At 46.5% G+C, this 18,342-nt stretch overlaps 1 protein-coding gene across 5 annotated transcripts in view; it reads left to right on the top strand.

Annotated features, from left to right (window-relative positions):
- ATP2B4 (ATPase plasma membrane Ca2+ transporting 4) overlaps nt 1-18,342 on the top strand; it is a 90,207-nt gene that overhangs the window by 13,492 nt on the left and 58,373 nt on the right. The window contains exon 2 of one of the 5 annotated variants that reach the window (XM_082396420.1): nt 1,307-1,485. The exons of the other annotated variants lie outside the window; for them this stretch is intronic. The gene's annotated coding sequence lies outside the window, so the exon portion shown is untranslated. The remainder of the gene's footprint in view (nt 1-1,306; nt 1,486-18,342) is intronic. 5 annotated transcript variants of the gene reach the window in all.

The following is an 18,342-nucleotide window of genomic DNA, read 5'->3' as shown; positions in this document are numbered from 1 at the left end:
CCAGAAGGCCCCAGCTTCCTGCAACTCTCCACCAAAGGACTTTAGGGGCTGACTGGGGACTCCCATCGTTACCACATGGCAGGTTACCCTCTCAGTGCCAGTTCCAAGATTGTGCTTAATCCTTGCACAGCAAGAGTTCTGGCAGAATAAGGCAGAGTGGCAGGTGGAGAGCTACAGTCACCTCACCTTGTTTGCTCCTGCCTTGCATTCCTCCCCCGGGAGGTAGATACTGTAAGCGCCATGCCGGGAAATCTCTTGTTGATGCAGGGAGCCAGACTGGGTGACAGTGCTCTACTTGGTTGTAGAAGCTGTGGCCCAAGGATGCCATTGCTATCATGCAGATCATCTGCCAGCTGCCAAGCAGGCTACTTAATAAACAGGCCAGGAGACTTCCCTGGTGGCGCAGTGGTTAAGAATCCACCGGCCAAGGCAGGGGACACGGGTTCGAGCCCTGGTCCGGGAAGATCCCACATGCCACAGAGCAACTAAGCCCGTGTGCCACAGCTACTGACCCTGCGCTTTAAAGCCCGTGAGCCACAACTACTGAAGCCCGTGAGCCTACATCCCGTGCTCCACAACAAGAGAAGCCACCGCCATGAGAAGCCCACGCACCGCAACAAAGAGTAGCCCCCGCTCACTGCAACTAGAGAAAGCCTGCGCACAGCAACAAAGGCCCAATGCAGCAAAAAATAAATGAATAAATAAATAAATTTTAAAAATTAAACAGGCCGGAGAGTCCCAGTTTGGGATCTCCTCCTCTCTGCCCACTACGCACCCACACAAACTTTAGCTGGTATGAAGTGGCAGCTTGGCCAAGGTAATGCATGAACCAGAACTTGCCCTCCCTGAGCTGGAAGGGGCTTGGCAGTGAGAGGCTGGGTTCTTGCTCCTGCTTCCTGTGGATTACTTAAGTGCTCCAGGCTCTCTTGGAGTGGAGGAGATTCTCTAGCCCCCTCCCAGTCTCTCAGGGATGGCATCCAGTGACTGGAGATGCTTTCAGAAGAAGTGAGCATGTGAGTATTAACCAAGTTCGTGTGAGCAGGCTTATGGCAGTGTGGTTGCTGGGCCATGTCAACTTTTTCGGCTCTGGCTACAGCATCAGCCTAGCCCACGCACAGCCTGTGAGCTGCTTGAAGGGGGGAGTGGTGCCTTCGTTAGCTCTGTTTAGCCAGTGTTTAGCACAGTTCTTGGTTCAAGGAATGATCATCAGTAAACGCTGGATGGATGAATGACTGAATAAACAAATAGAAATTTTTCTGTAAACTAGAGTTAAGATCACAGCAGAGTTTACCTTTTTTCTTCCCAGGGTCACCATCCCTGTTCAACACTTCATCATCTTATGCTGAATAATTGCGAAAGACTCCTAATGACGAGCAGGGTGGTCTAGAGGAATGAGTTCTAGATTAGAAGTTGCGAGATGTGGAATTTGAACCCTTTAAGTTGCTCTGTCACTTTGGGGATAGATCGGGGCTGCTGTTTGTTCAGGTGCAAAATGAATAGTCTGGCCTAAGTATACTGCAGGGATGTTTTAACTCCCAATTCTCCTCATACCCAAACAACCCTGCAGATTACTTAGAGCTGGTTAGCAAATTTTAAAAATAAGATTTCCCATAGAAATCCAAATTTCTTGCCTCTTCTCCAAAAGTGGAAGTCTGACAAAAATCCTACCTTTTTTCCATGGCAACAGTTAGCAGGAACTGAGTACCTGCCGCCCCATTCAGACACGCGTATGCTTTCTAGTTTGCCACGGACTCCTCCTCTCCCTGCTGCCTACTGCCTAACGCTCAGCCTGCTTCACTCATTTCTGTGCCTGCCTGGTCTGTGTAGGCATTTGAATTTGCAAACCTAGAATGGGGAAAGCAAAACTTCTAAGGGTGGAGGCAAGGGCACCTAGGAGGGGGTAACAGCTCAGCTGGGCTTGGTGGCAGAGACTGGGGGATCTTCCTGGGAGGTTGGTGACTGGGTTGTGAAAAGAAGCAGTAGCCAGTGCCCCAGGAGACTTTGCTTAGGGACTTGGCCTCCAAGAATTGTTAAGCCTGTCTGAGGAAGCTGTCCCCACTTCACCTGTTTCCTTTTCCTCGGACCCCTGCTGGGAGATTGTGAGGCTCCCTGGGGCTGCCTCTGTATAACTTTACATGGCCACTACAAGGTGGGGAGGAGGGCTGGGGCTCCATCTTAGAACCGTGGCAATGGTGGTAATTCCCTTTTCACTTCTGTTGTCCAACCTCCACTAGTGTTTTGGGCACAAACAGATCAGACCATTGGAATAAATACAACATGAGGCAACCCAGGATCCCAGCTGTATTCAGATTGGTGAAGTGCACGTTCTCCTGTTAACTTACTCAGCTTATCTCATGCACCTGTTGCTGTAAACAGCTGCACTTCAGAGCTCCCCAGGGCTGGCCAATCCCAAAGTCCCTTGTCTAACTGGAAGCTCACTTGTGCCCCAGTGTAAGTCAGGGCTGTTTCTCACTCAGTTCCTTAGTTATCCTGTCTAAGCCCTAGGCAACTCTGCCTCTCTCTTACCCTAAGCAGGCAGAACATCCCCTGCATACCCACTCACAGAATCTGTTTTTCGTACTTTCTGGTTTGCATGCTTTTCTTAAGGGATAAGTAAGACTTCCATAAGTCCAGAGATAATTGTTAACATTTTGGTGTATTCTCTTTTATTCTTTTATATATGTAGGTGACTCTAAACATTTTTAAAACAAAATTGGGACTACATTGAATATCAAGTTTCTGATTCAAATTTTTTCTTACCCAATACTAAGTCATGAGCATTTTCCTACATCCTAAGAAACTGGCCACAGGTCAGTTAAAAATATGGTCCATGGAATCAAATAATAGCAGGCAACCTGAGGCAAAAGGTTGATGTGATTTTGGAAGGGAAATAAAGATACTGTTGCCTGCACCCTTTGCCTTGAAAGTTGACAGTCTGGAGCCAACCTGGGTGGGGCACAGGGGTCTGAACCTGGGATGAAGAGATCAGAGAGGGGAGAAAGCTTGGAATTCTTGAATTACCTTTGAAAATTCTTTCCCTCTGTGTGTCTGGATCCCACATGAGGGTCCAGGCCAACTTGTGTTTGAAGTGAGAGTTAAAAATGTAAAGTGCCTTTTACACAGGCTCCGTTAAGGGCCGGGCTCTCTGGAAGAAGATGTGGAACACCCTAAATCAAGCCCCGTATAAACCTGTGAGTGGAATTACTTATTAATGGCAGAGAGGCTGGCTCCTCCTGCTCTCACACTAGCCCCTGGTTGGAAAGAACCACATGGCTTTCCTGCCTTCTTTCTCTTAAATGGGTATGTGTGAAAGAGGCTGAGTATATTTTATCTTGGGCTGTATATATTTTTTTATTATTTTTTCAATTATTTAAAAAAATTTTATTTATTTTTGGCTGTGTTGGGTCTTCATTGCTGTGCACGGGCTTTATCTAGTTGCGGTGCGCGGGCTTCTCATTGTGGTGGCTTCTTTTGTTGCGGAGCATGGGCTCTAGGCACGCGGGCTCAGTAGTTGCGGCACATGGGCTCTAGGGTGTGCAGGCTTCAGTAGTTGTGGCACGAGGGCTCAGTAGTTGTGGCTCACAGGCTCTAGAGCACAGACTCAGTAGTTGTGGCGCAAGGGCTTAGTTGCTCCACGGCATGTGGGAGCTTCCTGGACCAGGGATCCAACTTGTGTCCCCTGAATTGGCAGGCAGATTATTAACCACTGTGCCACCAGGGAAGTCCCATCTTGGGCTATATTTTTAAAGAAAAGAAATGTTTTTTTTTGTTTTTGTCTTTTAAATAATCATTGAGGACTAGATCAGGGAGGGGCAGAGAGAAAGGAGTTAGGAAGAGCAAGAGGCTGTCACCACCACCAAAACTAGCAAACGTAGGGCTGGGGACAAAGACAAGGTCGAGTGCATATGATGGAGACAGAAAGTCCCTGTGCTTTTGGTAGGCAGCTCAACACCCCTCAACAGTTAGGATGCTTTGGAATGAAAGCCTAAGATGTCAGCCTCTTAGAGGTTGCACAAACCAGCAATTATACATTTGAGAGTGACAAAGAGTCTTGGTGACCACCATGATGGATATAGGCTTATCCGAAGAATGTTGGCACTTGTTCAGTGCAGGCTCAAGGGCTGGGACACGAAGTCTTGGGTTCATCCACGAGCTGGTGCCACCTCCCTATGTGACTCTGGGGAAGCCTTCCACCATTTTGTCCCCTGGCCCACAGGGAGGTTTCACCTTTGCACTTTCCTCCTTCCTAGGGAGGTTTCATCCCTGTACCTTCCTCCTTCCTAGGCCATCTTAGGGAGATAGATGAGGAAGGTGGAGGGAGATGCTTTGGTTTCCATTATGAAATAGAGGAATCTTTGTTATTATACTAGTTACTCCAGAACCTCCTGCCATAACACAGGAAGATAACAGACTGGGTGTTATCATTGCAGGTGTCACCCAACTGCTAAACTTCAGCCTTTTCATTCTCCTTAAAGTATCAGATAATATAATTCTGAATACCTTACAGGATCATTACAAGAATCATATGAGACAATGGATGTAAAAGTACTTTGTACAACGAAGATTCTTGAGTGGGGAAGCCCCTCCTCACTCATGTGACTCCTCTGAGGTTTGGAAGGCCTTTTCTCCAGCTCATCTAAAATTTGAGCCCTCTTTTTTAGGTAGGGTGGGTTCTCTCCATGCTGTAGATGGAGGGTGAGACCCAGCAAGTGTGAATGGTTTGCTCAAAGTAGGTAAAAAAGCTGGAACTCTAGAGGCACTAAAAAGAGCCCCTTCATGGAGTTCCACTCGACCATGCCACTAGCTAACAGCGTGACCTTGAGCAAACCCCTTAACCTCTGAACCTCAGTTTCTTCATTTGTCATTTGTTTCTAACCATGAGAATTGTTAATAGATAATCTAGGGGGAGAGTGTAGAACCTAAATAGAAGTGTTCTGAGAAGTTAAAAGCACTATACATGTGTGAAAGTACACTGTTAGAGATCAGAGGTGTTCCTGAGGATGTCAAGATGAACCAGTGTTTAAGACTACAAATCCTAGAATCCTATTATATCAGAACTGGAAGGGGCTATCACTCAACTCCCTCAATTTTACAGACGAGAAAAATTGAGTGCAGGGAATCCACACAGTCCCCACTTGTACCCTGACCAGGTCACACTCTACTCTAGGGCCCAGGTTCCCCACATAAGTGCGGTGCCCTCCAGTTTGACCTCTCCCCCATCCCAGCGTGGAGGAGTGAGCACTGGAGATCACGCACTCTGCATACACACCATAGTGTCCTGTGTCACAGGCTCTCAGATTTAACACAGCCTTCCCTTCCACTGGGATGCTAACATCTAGAATCACCCCAGTATTTGTCCCTGCCCTCTGACATCATGCAGCCGCTGAAAATCAACATTCGTGAAGCGCGCGTGCTGGGCAGAGTGGGGAGCTCGGCCCTGCGCCCAGCGGTCACAGCAGCGCCGGGACAGGGCTCTCTGGAGGAAACTGTGCTGAGCAGCCGGCTGAGCCATTGAAACCGCAGGGTTGAGCTCTCGAGTGTTTAGGGAGGCTAGGTGAAGGGCGGCGTGAGACCTGGAAGGGTTCCCGAGGCTGAAGGGTGGCGATTCCTCCCCGGGGTGTGGCACGGGGAGGACAAGAGTCCTGGGGGAGGACCGGGGGCTGCCCGGCCTGACGGCGCGATGAGTCACTGCCTCTTCTGAGCAATCCCGGGCGGAGGGGTGGAGGCGCCCGCCTTCTCCCGGGCTTTGGTGCAGAGCCAGACTTGGAAAGGGCCGAGGCATTTGCTGCCCCAGCTGCTGCCGGGGCCGGGCCCGGGCGCGTTGGGAGCCCAGCTGCGACACGTCGGAACCCGGCCGCCCCGGGCCAGGGCGAGGGCGAGGGCTAGACCGGCCCAGCGAGCGGAAGGGGAGGCCCGGGCAGCTGCGGCGGCCCAGCTGCTACCCTGGGGCTCCGCCCGCCTACCGTACAGAGGCCGGCGCGGCAGCGTGTGGAGGCTGTGCCGGGGATTTCGTGCTGGCGGAGGCTCGGGAGCTCATCGCTGGCCTCCCGCGCCCAGAGCCTGCATAGAGCTCCCTGTCTGGGTGGGGTTGGTGGCAGCAAGAGGACCCAGGAAGTCTCGGCGGGAAGGGGTGGGGGTTCTCCCCGAGCTATTTTACTTTGGATCCTAGAGGAGACTGGCGCTTAGGCCTCTGCCCCCAGTTGCTGTCTCCCTCCATTGTGAAATGAAATGCCTCTCTTCCACCTCTCCCCACCCAAAGCGGGGGACCAGGTCACTGCCGACTTCTCCCTCCCACCTTCCTTCTGTGCCCCTCCCGCCTTCTGGCTCTCTGGTCTCTAGAGGAATAATGCAAATCAGCCCTCTGCCCTGCTTCACTTTACTCCCACCTCTACCCGACACCGCGCCCGCCCCCACGCCCCCACGCCCCCACGCCCAAAATCAGAATTTCTAAATTGGTTGATATGTTACTAGCTAACATGGTCAAATGCAGTATATTGACTGTGTTGTTAAATGGCAACTTTAGACCGTGAAATCGACAACAGAAAGTCTTATCTAAAAGAGTCTTGCTAACTTAACTTTTGGTAGATCCATGACTTTGATCACGCAGATTAAAAAATGTTGCTGGCGGAAATACTGGAAACATTTTTCTTTCTTCTCTCTCTGATCTCTAGCTCTTATCTTTTTCTTCCTTTTATTTCTCTGGTGCACAAAAATGGATGGTTCATGATACATTTTCTTCACTGGTTTATGCATGTCTCTCTTTTGCTACTTATTTATATAGGTTATTAATGTATTTTAATAACCTGTTAAAGACGCCTGAACTCACCACCCAATCCAAAAATGAGATCACTCCCATATTTTGCATCCACCTGTAAGCCCTTTCTATGCTATCCCCCTACCTCATCACCCATCCCAACCACTATCCAGAATTTTGTGTTTACCATTCTTTGGATAAACATACGTATGCCTAAACAAATATATTATTTAATCTTCATATTCTTTATTAAAAATATATACTGTGTACAGTCTTCTGGGGCTTGCTTATTTTCATTCAATATTATAATACTAAGATTCATCCCTGTTGAGTGTAGCTGCAGTTCATTCGTTTTCACTGTTATGTAATATTCCATTAGCAAAGCTATCACCCTTTTTCACCATAATGAAAAGTGCTACCACAAACTTTCCTGTTCATGTTTTTCTCTGCAAGTCACTCCTCCGTATCAGTCTCAGAAGGGAACTGCTGGGTCTTAGTATGTGAATATTCAGCTTTATAAGATAATGACAGATCATTCCCAATATGTTTGTAGTGGTTCTGCCTCTACCAGTAAAGTGTAAGAGATGCTGTTGGTCCATGTCCTCTCAAGTGCCTGGTATCATCAGACTTTCAAATTTTTGCCAACTGAATGGTGTAAATAGTGTCTCTTAGTGGTCTTGATTGGCATTGCTCTGATTACCAATGAAGTTGAACAGCAGAAATAACACTTCACAGATCAGACCCACAAAAATTGCAGACATTGGAGTTATTGGATATAGAAAAATTTTAAATATATTTAATATGTTAAAAGAAATAGGAGGGTATTGAAAGAATGATGCAGGGACAGGAAACTCAATTGACCAGGCAGATATCCAGAGAGAACTTCTAAAAATGAAAAAAATACAACACAAGAAATTAAAATTTCAATGAATAGCTTAAAGTAGTATTTTGTAGCTAAAGATAAAATTAACGAGTTATATTTCTGAGTATCTATAGACAATGGAAGATGGAAGAGTTGAAGATGGAAAATGTGGGAGAGGTATAGAGGCATAGAAAATAGATCAGAGATTGGCCACATAGTAAATATTTTAGGCTTTGTGGCCCATATGGTCTCTGTCATAACTACTCAACTCTGCTGTTGTAACATGAAATCAGTTACAGACAATATATAAATGAATGGATGTGGCTGTGTGCCAATGAAGCTTTATTTACAAAAACAGGCAGCAAGCCAGATTTGGCCCAGGTTGTATAGTTTCCCCACCCCAGGAATAGAGTAAAAAAGATCCCAATATACACTTAATTAATGCTCCATAATGAGATAATAGAGAAAATAAGAGTATGACAATGTTTAAAGCAGCAGTGGTCAAGAATTGATGAAATATAATCATTATATTTGTGAGGCCTAATGAATCCCAAGAGGGATAAATAAAATTCACCATTAGACACACAATAATGAAACTACAAAACACCAGAGATAATTTTAAAGTAACCCAAAAGATAAATTATCTTCAAGGGAATGACAATTACACTGACAACAGATTTTTCAACCTCAACAGTAAAAGTGAGAAGATAGTGGAATAATATCTTCAAAGTTCTGAAGCAAAAAACTGCTAACACAATATTCTGTCATCAGTGAAAATCTTCCAAGAATGAGGGCAAAATAAGGCCCTTTGTAGACAAACAAAACCAGGTTTCTACCAATAGGCCTTCCACAAAAGCAACTTCTAAGGGAAATAGTTCAAGAAGAAGAAAAATTACCCACAAGGAAGGTACAAGGAAGAATGATAAGCAAAGAAAATTGTAAACATGGTGCTAAATCTAAATATTACTCACAAAGAAAATAAAGATAACAGTGTCTAATTTATAGCAATAAAGTGAAGCTGTTATTAAAATTGCCAGTAACAATAGCATATAAATTGGAAGATAAGTAGAGTTTAAGTGTTCTAAGGTCCGAGTATTGTTTGGGAAGAGGTTAAAGATATTGATTATCAGAAGTTTTTAAGTTAAATATACATTCTAGGATTCTTAAGATTTCTAGGCTAACACTAAAAAACTAGGAATAATATAACTTCCAAACTAGTGGAGGGGAAGAAAATGGAAAGAAAGAAAAGAATGAAGACAATAGGAAATGTGACAGTTTAAAAAGGTTAAGGCTATGCTATGGAAGAAAATAATAACTGTTACCATTTATTGAGTAGATGTCATGTTAGTCATTGTGAATCATTAATCTTCATAATTTCAGGTAATATACAAAAGAGTACCAGGCACAAAGTAGGCATTAAAATGTCAGTTTCTATTATTACTATATGTCTGTGCTTAAAACAAGATCTGGAACTTAGTAAGCACTCATTTATTGAAAAATGAATTAAATGGGAGTGAATATTGATCCCTATCTAAAGATGAACAAACTGAGTCTCTGAGAAACACGATAAAAAGAAAAGCATCAGGCAGCATGAGAATGAAACTCGGCGGCTCTTCTACTTAGGAGCTTTGTGGTTTTCAGCATAAATGCCCCTCAATTTTCTTATCTGTGAAAATAAGTCAAACAGTGATTGACACATGACAATGCTCATTAAATGCTTAGTGCTCACTAAATGATAGATACTATTGGTAGGGAACTTGTGCAAAGTCATAGAGCTTGGATTCCAATCCAGGTATTTGGAATTCAACCACACCTACTTTCCCCTCTACCATGTAGTAGACTTTCCCTCTCTTCTCTGATGCAGAAGTATCCATATAATAGCTGAGAGCAGGAGCTTTGGATTCAGGCAGACCTGGGTTCATGGCCGGGCTTGACCACTATAGGACTTTAGTTAACTATAGGACTTTGGGCCTCAACTTCTGCAACTGTTGAAAGGGGATAAAAAAAAAAAAGCTATTAAAAAAGGTGGTTGTAAGATTGTGAGACTGCATGCCAATCACTTTGATGGTGGAGATCACAAATTAGATCCCAGTTTAATATAAGAGAGAGTAAGAGCTTTAGGGAGCAGTAAGAAGAGAATGGTTTCTAACACTGGAAAAGAGATTAGTCTGGATGACCTTAAGGTGTTCATTTCTTCCTTAAGCAGAAGCAAGGGAAATACTGCAGTGCTTCTCCACTCACCTTCTGAAGGTGAGCAGGTCTCTAGTGACTCCAGACCCAACAGTTGAAATGGGCTGATTGATAGTGTTAAATAATAACCACAATAATTATATTTGAGTGCTTACTGTGTGGCAGCACTGTGTGCCTTTACATGGATTATTCAATTATCTCAAAATCTTTTGAAATATTTTAAGTGGGGTTACTATTATCATCCCCATTTTATCAGTGCCAAAATGGAAAAACAGAGACATTAACTAACTTTCCCAAGGTCAAACAGGTAGTGATGGTGGATCTGGGGTTTGGGCCCACCTGCCCACAGAGCCTGTGCTCTTGATCACTGCACTATACCTTAAAAGGTGACTGGTCCCTGAGAAGAAGAACCCTCATGTCTGGAAAGCACCTTCAAGGCAATAATGTGGGAAAAGTACGGCCTTTGCCAAACTCGGGTTTGGATTCTGGCTCTGCTTTACTGTGTGGCCCTAGACAAGGTATTTAACCAGTTTTCTTCTCTGTAAAATAAGGGTGGTAGTATCCACTTAGTTTGTTGGATCAAATGAGATCGTATATGAGGTCCTTAGAAAGACTGGATACCCTGTATTTCCATCATGGGTCAGGAAGGCCTTAGCTGTACCTGTTCTAAGCAGATGCCTATGCCTATATTTATTTTTGGCTGCGTTGGGTCTTCGTTGCTGCACGCGGGCTTTCTCTAGTTGCGGTGAGCAGGGGCTACTCTTCGTTTCAGTGCGCGGGCTTCTCATTGTGGTGGCTTCTCTTGTTGCGGAGCACTGGCTCTAAGTATGCGGGCTTCAGTAGTTGTGGCACGCGGGCTTAGTTGCTCCGCGCCATGTGGGATCTTCCCGGAGCAGGGCTCGAACCCGTGTCCCCTGCATTGGCAGGCGGATTCTTAACCACTACGCCACCAGGGAAGTCCCTGCTCTCTTTCCTTTAATCGAATTTCTTTGGGCATATCATAATTTGCAATAATATGGAGAGAACAGCCTCTTGCAGCAGAACACGGAGGGGTGTCACTGTCCCAGATGGTGGGAGAGGGTGCAGCCAAGTGTGCTGTTTGTAAACTCTGCTCTGAAGCCTCTTCTGGGGTTTCACCTTTCCAGAGGTCTCTTCCCAACAGGTACATAATGTGCTGACGTCACCTGAACCCAGAAGTGCTAGTGGCAAAGGAGAGAAGGGATTATCTGGGGCTATAAGCTTGCCTTTGCCTGCATTCTTGGGTCCAGAGCCTACTGCTGCCCCAGGGATGCTCTGTTTTCAGTGCTGTAGGCAAAGGGTCTAGAGACTCTAGAGCAACTTTGGTTTTCCTGTTTATATTTTTAAGTTTTTGTTCGTATGTTTTTGTTTTTTATATTTCTTCTCATCAATCTCTGTCATTTCTGGTCTCCTGCTTGGCACATCAGTATTTCTGTGTGTACTATACTATAATTGTAGGGTTTATTATTAGAGACGTATCCTGTCTTCTTTATTTAGACTTCTGTATCTGGGAGTTCCCTTAAGGGAAGGGCTCTCTTCCTTTCTCTGAATCTTCCTCCACCCTTTTTTGTTCTCCCTTCTCTGCTTCTCTCCCTTTCACACCCCCTCAATGCACCAGAGCTGCATAGCCTTTATGTGGACCACAATCTGTACCCTCAAGGTGTCCGTGGCTAAGATGATGACACACACCGTCATCACACATACACTCAGCATGTCTCACAGTTACTTCTCGGGGGAAGTGGGAGAACCTATACTAATCCTCTGAGCTCATCAGGACAGGAATCTCCCAACATCCTGGGTTGGGCCTAAAATCATCTGACTGTTTTATATAGGCTGCTCTCTTATCTCTTATTCCTGTTTCTCTCCACTTTCTTTATAGGAACTTGTAGCATGTAGTATGTCTTAGCTTCTAGGCTCTTCCTGTGGTTGCGTGGCCTTAACTGAGTCATGTCACCTTTAAGACCATGTGTTATAAAGTCTGTAGAAGGAGTAATATCATCAGTCCTGTTTATGTTAAAAGACTGCTTTCAGATCACACATCAAAGTGCTTTGAAACTACGAGGCAGTACCCGGATGTGAGCTCTTACCACAATCTTCTTTGACTCTCATGAACTTTTCTGCCTTTCTCCTCAGTTTTCCTGACACCACTTAACAGAAAACCTCAGGCAGACAGATTCCCAAGATAAAGCTGCAAAAGTTGGAGATTATGGAGAGGTCCATGAATGGAGAGTATCAATGTCTTCCTGGCACACAGAGCCAGGATCCAGACCCAGTACTGGGAGGTATAGGAACAAGGTGGCCAGAGGCACCGTGAGCCTCTGACAGAGGGGCAGCCTTGGTTGCCTCCATTCTGCAAAAGCTTCTTAATGCAACTGATCTTCATCCAAAGGCAATGGGCCTTTGGATACAAAAGAAGTAATAAGCCTCTCAACTTCATATGAGGCCAGTTACTCTCATTATCTCCTTTTTTCAGATGAGGAAATTAAGGCCTAGGCAGAATGGGTTTGGAGGAGAGTGTGCTGAGGGGAAGGCAAGCCTAGTGCTACTTGGGAAGAACTGTTAAGGGAAAGCCTGTGACCTGTGAGGGGCAGGAGCCTGGCCAACAGTGGGCAGATCTGGCCCCCAGGCAGAGGTCCATCAGGGCCTGGGCCCACGGGACTGGCTGCTTCTGGTGTATCCTCTGGTCACACTGGATTCACTTCTGATTTTCTTCTTTAGATATTTCTTAGGGTCTACTGACCCAAGGCAATGTGCCAGGTTGACGGTTAAGCGCAACTGGCAGCCCGTAAGACACCTTTATAAAGATGTTAGCAAGATGCTCCCTTCAGATGAACGCAGCACATGGGTGCATAGCCTACCTGGCAAAACTTAGCATGTCTCATCTCCCAACCCCCTCCTTACCATGGCTCATCATATTCAGGGCACACTCTGCACACCTGTATGTAGCAGCTCTGGAAAGCTGTAAGAAACCTCTGCTTTGCTCAGGGTGTGGGCTGAGCCCAGAGTTGGGGGGTGGGGGTGCTGTGAGTGAGCGCTCCCTGGCAGTCACGTGATGGCTGCAAGCTGGCCTGCAGAGCAGACCCTGGAGGTGTTGGATACACACAGGTGAATGGGTAAGTGAGGTATTTCCGCCCTTCATTTGACACCTAAGACAGATTTCTTTGCATCATCTGCCCCCCCGCTTTCCCATCTAGATTTTTTTAAGTTAATTAATTAATTATTTTAAAAATTTATTTTATTTTTGGCTGCGTTGGGTCTTTGTTGCTGCGCGCGGGCTTTCTCTAGTTGCAGCGAGTGGGGGCTACTCTTCGTTGCAGTGCGCGGGCTTCTCATTGCAGTGGCTTCTCTTGTTGCGGAGCACGGGCTCTAGGCGCGTGGGCTCAGTAGTTGTGGCTCGCGGACTCTAGAGCACAGGCTCAGTAGTTGTTGCACAGGGGCTTTCTTGCTCCGAGGCATGTGGGATCTTCCTCAACCAGGGCTCAAACCTGTGTCCCGGCATTGGCAGGCGGATTCTTAACCTCTGCGCCACCAGGGAAGCCCCTAGATTTTTTTTTTTTTAATATTTACTTATTTGGCTGCGGCAGGGCCTTAGTTGCAGCACGTGGGATCTTCGTTGCAGCATGCGGGATGTTTTAGTTGTGGCGTGTGGGCTCTTAGTTGCAGCATGCAGGATCTAGTTCCCTGAACCCAGGCCCCCTGCATTGGGAGCACAGAGTCTTAACCACTGGACCACTAGGGAAGTCCTCCATCTAGATTGTATAGTCTTTTTGTCCTAGTGCCCAGCACAGTGTTTGACTCACAGAGGCTTCAGTGTAAAATGAGGGGATTTGTATTAGGCTTTCCCCAAAGTTCCCTGCCGGGCTGTGATTCTGGGATTCTGTGAGGTGTTTGCTGTAGCTGGTAGGAAGTGCAGAGGATCTGCTCCCTGAAAAGCCGAGGAACTTACTCTTGAGTGCAGTTACTAATAATGAAGTTGTGATTAGGTCTGGCCTGCCTCCTAGCTTGTGGCCAGTCAACCCCTGGCCCCACTCTGCTTTGAGAAGGTAGCGGGGCATACATGGTACTTAACCTACAGAGGTGCTGCAATCACTGCTTCTGGGTGTAGTGGAGTCCTGAGCAGGTCTGTCTCCTTTCCATTTCTCCAGTGTGAGTCAAGCTGGCAGCAGCTCTAGAGGAGGCATCCAGGGGGTTCTTGTACAATGCAGAGAGCTGCCCATGAGCATGAAAGGGAATTCCTAGGCCAGGTGGCCCCATTCACCTGCCAGCTCCTGCTGGAAAGACATGGTAGCATTTTGGCACTTGACACCACTTTGCCCCATCTGGCTCCTTTTGGAACGAGAGTAAAGAGTCCTGACCAGGGGGCCTGGAGAGGCAGTACGCTGATGCTGGTGTAGGGAGCGGCCAGTGGGGTGGGCCTCAGTTCTGGGGAACAGCACCTCTACGCATCACTTCTGGGGATAGTTGTCTCACCTGTCCTCTTGCAGGCAAAACTCAGAGGCTTTGGAGGTCCTTGCGTTTCCCAAAGCAACTCAGTTTCAGCCTCTGTTCTCCTTGCCTCCTAGGTTAGGTTGGCTGGGCATTTGATATAGAAGAGAAGTTGCTCATCTTCCTATGTAATTCCTAGGTTTATTTCACCCCCTACATAGTGCCTTATCATCCTAAAAATGGGGCCTTCACCCTAGCCTCCCCAGGAAGAATGGGGACTATCAAGTCCATTTTCTGTCCCCTGTAACCTTCTGTAAACTTCTCTTCATTTTACGATATCCCCCTCCTGTCTTGGCTCTTGAAACTACTCCCATTGGAAGAAAAAGGCAGTTTACCCTCCTACCCCTCTTTAGGGCCATATTCTGTTTGTTCTCTTGGAAACCATGGCAACTTGGCCTAAGAGGCCACTTCTACCACCTTGGAAGTTAATGCTCCAAAGCCTTGTACTCACAGCTGCGAGGTCTCTAACACGTTTTTCCAAAGTGGAACAGGAGCCTCTGAATTTTCAGTTCTGCTAAAGGAAGAAAGTTTCAAACAAACCAACCCCTATATAATCCTTTTACAAGTTGGTTAGGAATGGGAGAAACGTTCCCTGTGAGATCCAGAGTATGAATATAGGCAGCATTAGCTGGGAATCCTGAAGCGTATTCTGGAGCGTCTGGTCCACACTTATTTTTCTTACACTCTTTTCTCCTTTCCCTTCTCACAATTACTCGGTTGCTTAGAAAACTCTGTTGGAGGTGCTTATCTTTTAGCTTATACCAACTTTTTTCTCTTTTTCTTCTTGACATGTTTGTACTTCTTGCTCTGGTGCTACCTTTTAAAGCCCCAAGTAGGGAATCCAGGGAGCTGTGATGATTAACTGCAGGAGCCCGGTAGAAGAATTCCACAGCCTTAGACGGCAAAGTTTCCATAGCCTCACTGCCGAGGGACTTCCCCCACGGAGTCCTCTTTCTTGAGTTGGCCACTGGAGGTGGGAGGGGAGAGAGTGGGCTGGCCTGTCCTTGGCTTCTCTTTGGACTTGGAGGCTTGCCATGGGAGGGTTTAGTGGCTGAAGCCTTGAAGGGAGGGCACTGACCCCTCCCCCCATGCTGAAAAGGATTTTCTCTGGAGATAGAGGTCTTAACTGATTTGGAACAGCTGGCCAGGGCATGTGAGACTGGAGCACCCACAAACCTTTGCAGAAGCAAATGTTAGGTAAATAGTGTGAGATGCCTACAGAGTTCTGGCTCTGCTGGGTTAGGACGCCTTCTGCTGCTCCTCCTCTGGTCCCCTCTGCAAATCCTTGAATCCTTGCACAGTGGTGGGGAGAGCTAGGAGAAGGTGGCCATGTCACCAGGGAGCTGAACGTTTGCCTCCATCTGTCTATTCCCAGCCCCAGTTTTATAGGTTCAGAGTAGAATTCAGGTGGAATAGTGGAGCCACCTTGCAGCTTGTGGTTGGGTAAGACTAGTTTATCATGTTCAGTTCTGAATTTTCACCTTCTGTGGGAGTACTGAAAGGAGCCAGAGTCCAGTTGTAGCACAAGTTGTATTTTACATCTGTCTGATCTCCCAGCCTCTTCCTCCATCAGGCCACTTCCTATTTATACTGGATTGGGAACTTGGCTGAGCATACTAAATCCTGACTTTACTTTTTAATCCATAAGAATAGTCTCATATCCTTCCTCTCCCCCCATCTCTGTTAGGGCTTCTCACTTCTGAGTCCTCAGTGTTTGCCTCTGCTTCAAGCATGGTTAGATACTACATATTTGACTTATCCAGGCAAGCTCCAGGTAGATTTGGGAGAATGCAGATTGGTTCATAGAGTTCATCCTGTGTGCCTTTGGGCCCATCATCCATGACCCATGACACAGATCGGCCCTGTGTTGGCGCAGCTGTGGCAGCCCCATGAGTGCCCGGCTTGCCTCTCAGCACTTCCGTACTCTTTCACTATTTGAGCCAATGTGGACTTGACAGGGCTGATTGGTTTCAGAAATTACCCAGGTAAGGAGAATGGAATTCTGTCCAATTAGGTTGTCCCTGGAGATGTGGAAAAGAGAGAATGAAAGAGATTTTGAGAATGAGATAGATAGATAGATAGATAGATAGATAGATAGATAGATAGATAGATAGATAGATAGGGGAGGTGAGAGGAAGAGAGAGAGAGAAGGAAGGAGGCAAGAAGAGAGGGAGAGATGGGGAAAGGGATATACAGAGATGTGAAAAAACAAAGTGAGAGGCTTGGAAATGAGGTATAGAGAGAAAAATGAGGAGGTGGAAAGAGATTGGTACTGGGTATTTTTCCCATGATTTCTGGTAGCTCAGTGCTTCAAAAATAATCCAGAAAACATCCTTTTTTGCCACTTCCTACAGACCTCCCCCCAACCACCATCATCATAGTTCTCCCAGGTTTTTCCTTGGAGGTATGGCAGTGATGTTCAAAATGCTGTGTGTGGGAGTTTAGAATCAAATGGGTGTTAGGAGAATTTGAATTCTTTATAGTTTACCTTTGCTTCTGCCTAGAGAGCGGATGATTCCTACAGTGATGGCTGGTTTCCCTTCTGTCTGCACCAGAAAAGCCCCGTGACTGTATCTTGGAGAACAAGGGTGATGTGCCTCCAATACACCAACACGATATAGCCCCAGAGGCAAGAGGGGGAGATGGGGCCTGTGCTGAGGGGGTGTTTCTTGGGACTTACAGACAACTGATTCTCTGTGCAGATTGGGTCCCCTTCTGGGCCTTCCATCTTTCTCCTTCCCTTAGAAACAAAAGCATACTGGAGCAGAGAAGGGTGGTTCATTCATGAACTCCACATGTTAGGTTGGACACTGGGACAGACACTGGGAGAGAGAGGTGATACAACCTTTCTGCTCGCTCAGAAGAATACACAGTACCTTCCTCTTTCTCTCCCGTGAGATTTCCATAGACAGCCACCAGCTGGGGCTGAGTCACCTCTCTGCCTGCCCGTTGTTTCTTTCAACAATGGGCCCTGTGTCCATCACTGTGGATCTGAGCCCTTTTGAATAGATGCTCTTTCTAACCATGATTTTTGGAAGCTTACTCTACCTTGGGGGTTCGGAGACATGTCTGTTTCTTTGTCTTTTATGTATTCCCAAGTAACGGCCACGCAGCCTGAGTAAATACCCTGAGACTTAGGAACAGAAACACTGGTGTCTATGATGCTATCAGCCTACTCCCGACAATCCAGGACGGTGCCCCATATTGGGCCCTTTCCTTACCTCCTCCCTGCTCCCTTCCTACCCTACAGGAACAACGGGATGCTGATGACAGTTGGTTTGACAAGCCTAGAAACCATGCCTGCTCTGCTCTTTTGACCTCAAGGTGCTGCCAAGACTGATTTGTGTCCCAAGTTCTGATTTTCCCAGCAAGATATCAGCTCACCCGGCTGTCAGTTAGGACTTTGACCTTTCCTGGGGCAGCAGAGGGTGCTTCCCTTGTGGAATCAGCAGCAGCTTCCCCCTTCTTCCTCTCTCTTCCCCTTGGGGGCTGTTCTCATTGATAGCCTTTCTGAGCCATAGTGGTATCTGCAAGACATTCAGTTATAATCTGAGATGGACAGAATTGAACAGTCTGTGAGATTTGCTCTTCTTAACACTGCCCTAACTTTATTTTTTAATCTGATTAATATGCCCATCAGCAGTGGGGTTTTTTCTCCTACTAAGTGTATAACAATCCAAAAGGAACTGGAATAAGGTGGAGAAAGAAGAATGGTAAAAATCCTGCAGCATCTTTTGTATTCCAAGCAGCTGTTTCTGGAAGGTGTCTCTCTATTCCTTAGATATCATTTAGTGGCTGGCATATTTATCAGTCAGCACACACTTTCAGCTCAGTTGTGTATGTGTGTGGGTGTGTATATGTGTGTGTGTGAGATTACCACATGGTAATCTTCCACTCTCTTGCCCCTCTTGAGCTGCCTATGCCCGATGGCCCATTTCTTTGTTCTCATTTGTTACTCTAAGTTTGACTGGGCAAGTGGAGAAGGTAGGAGGCTATAGTGCCCCATCCAGTAGCTGGAGGTAGGAGGTACTCG

Source organism: Balaenoptera borealis, assembly GCF_965194805.1.
Source record: "Balaenoptera borealis genome assembly, chromosome: 1".
Lineage (NCBI taxonomy): Eukaryota > Metazoa > Chordata > Mammalia > Artiodactyla > Balaenopteridae > Balaenoptera > Balaenoptera borealis.
The sequence above is the reverse complement of the archived record's forward strand: the minus strand, read 5'-3'. Positions and strand labels throughout refer to the sequence as shown.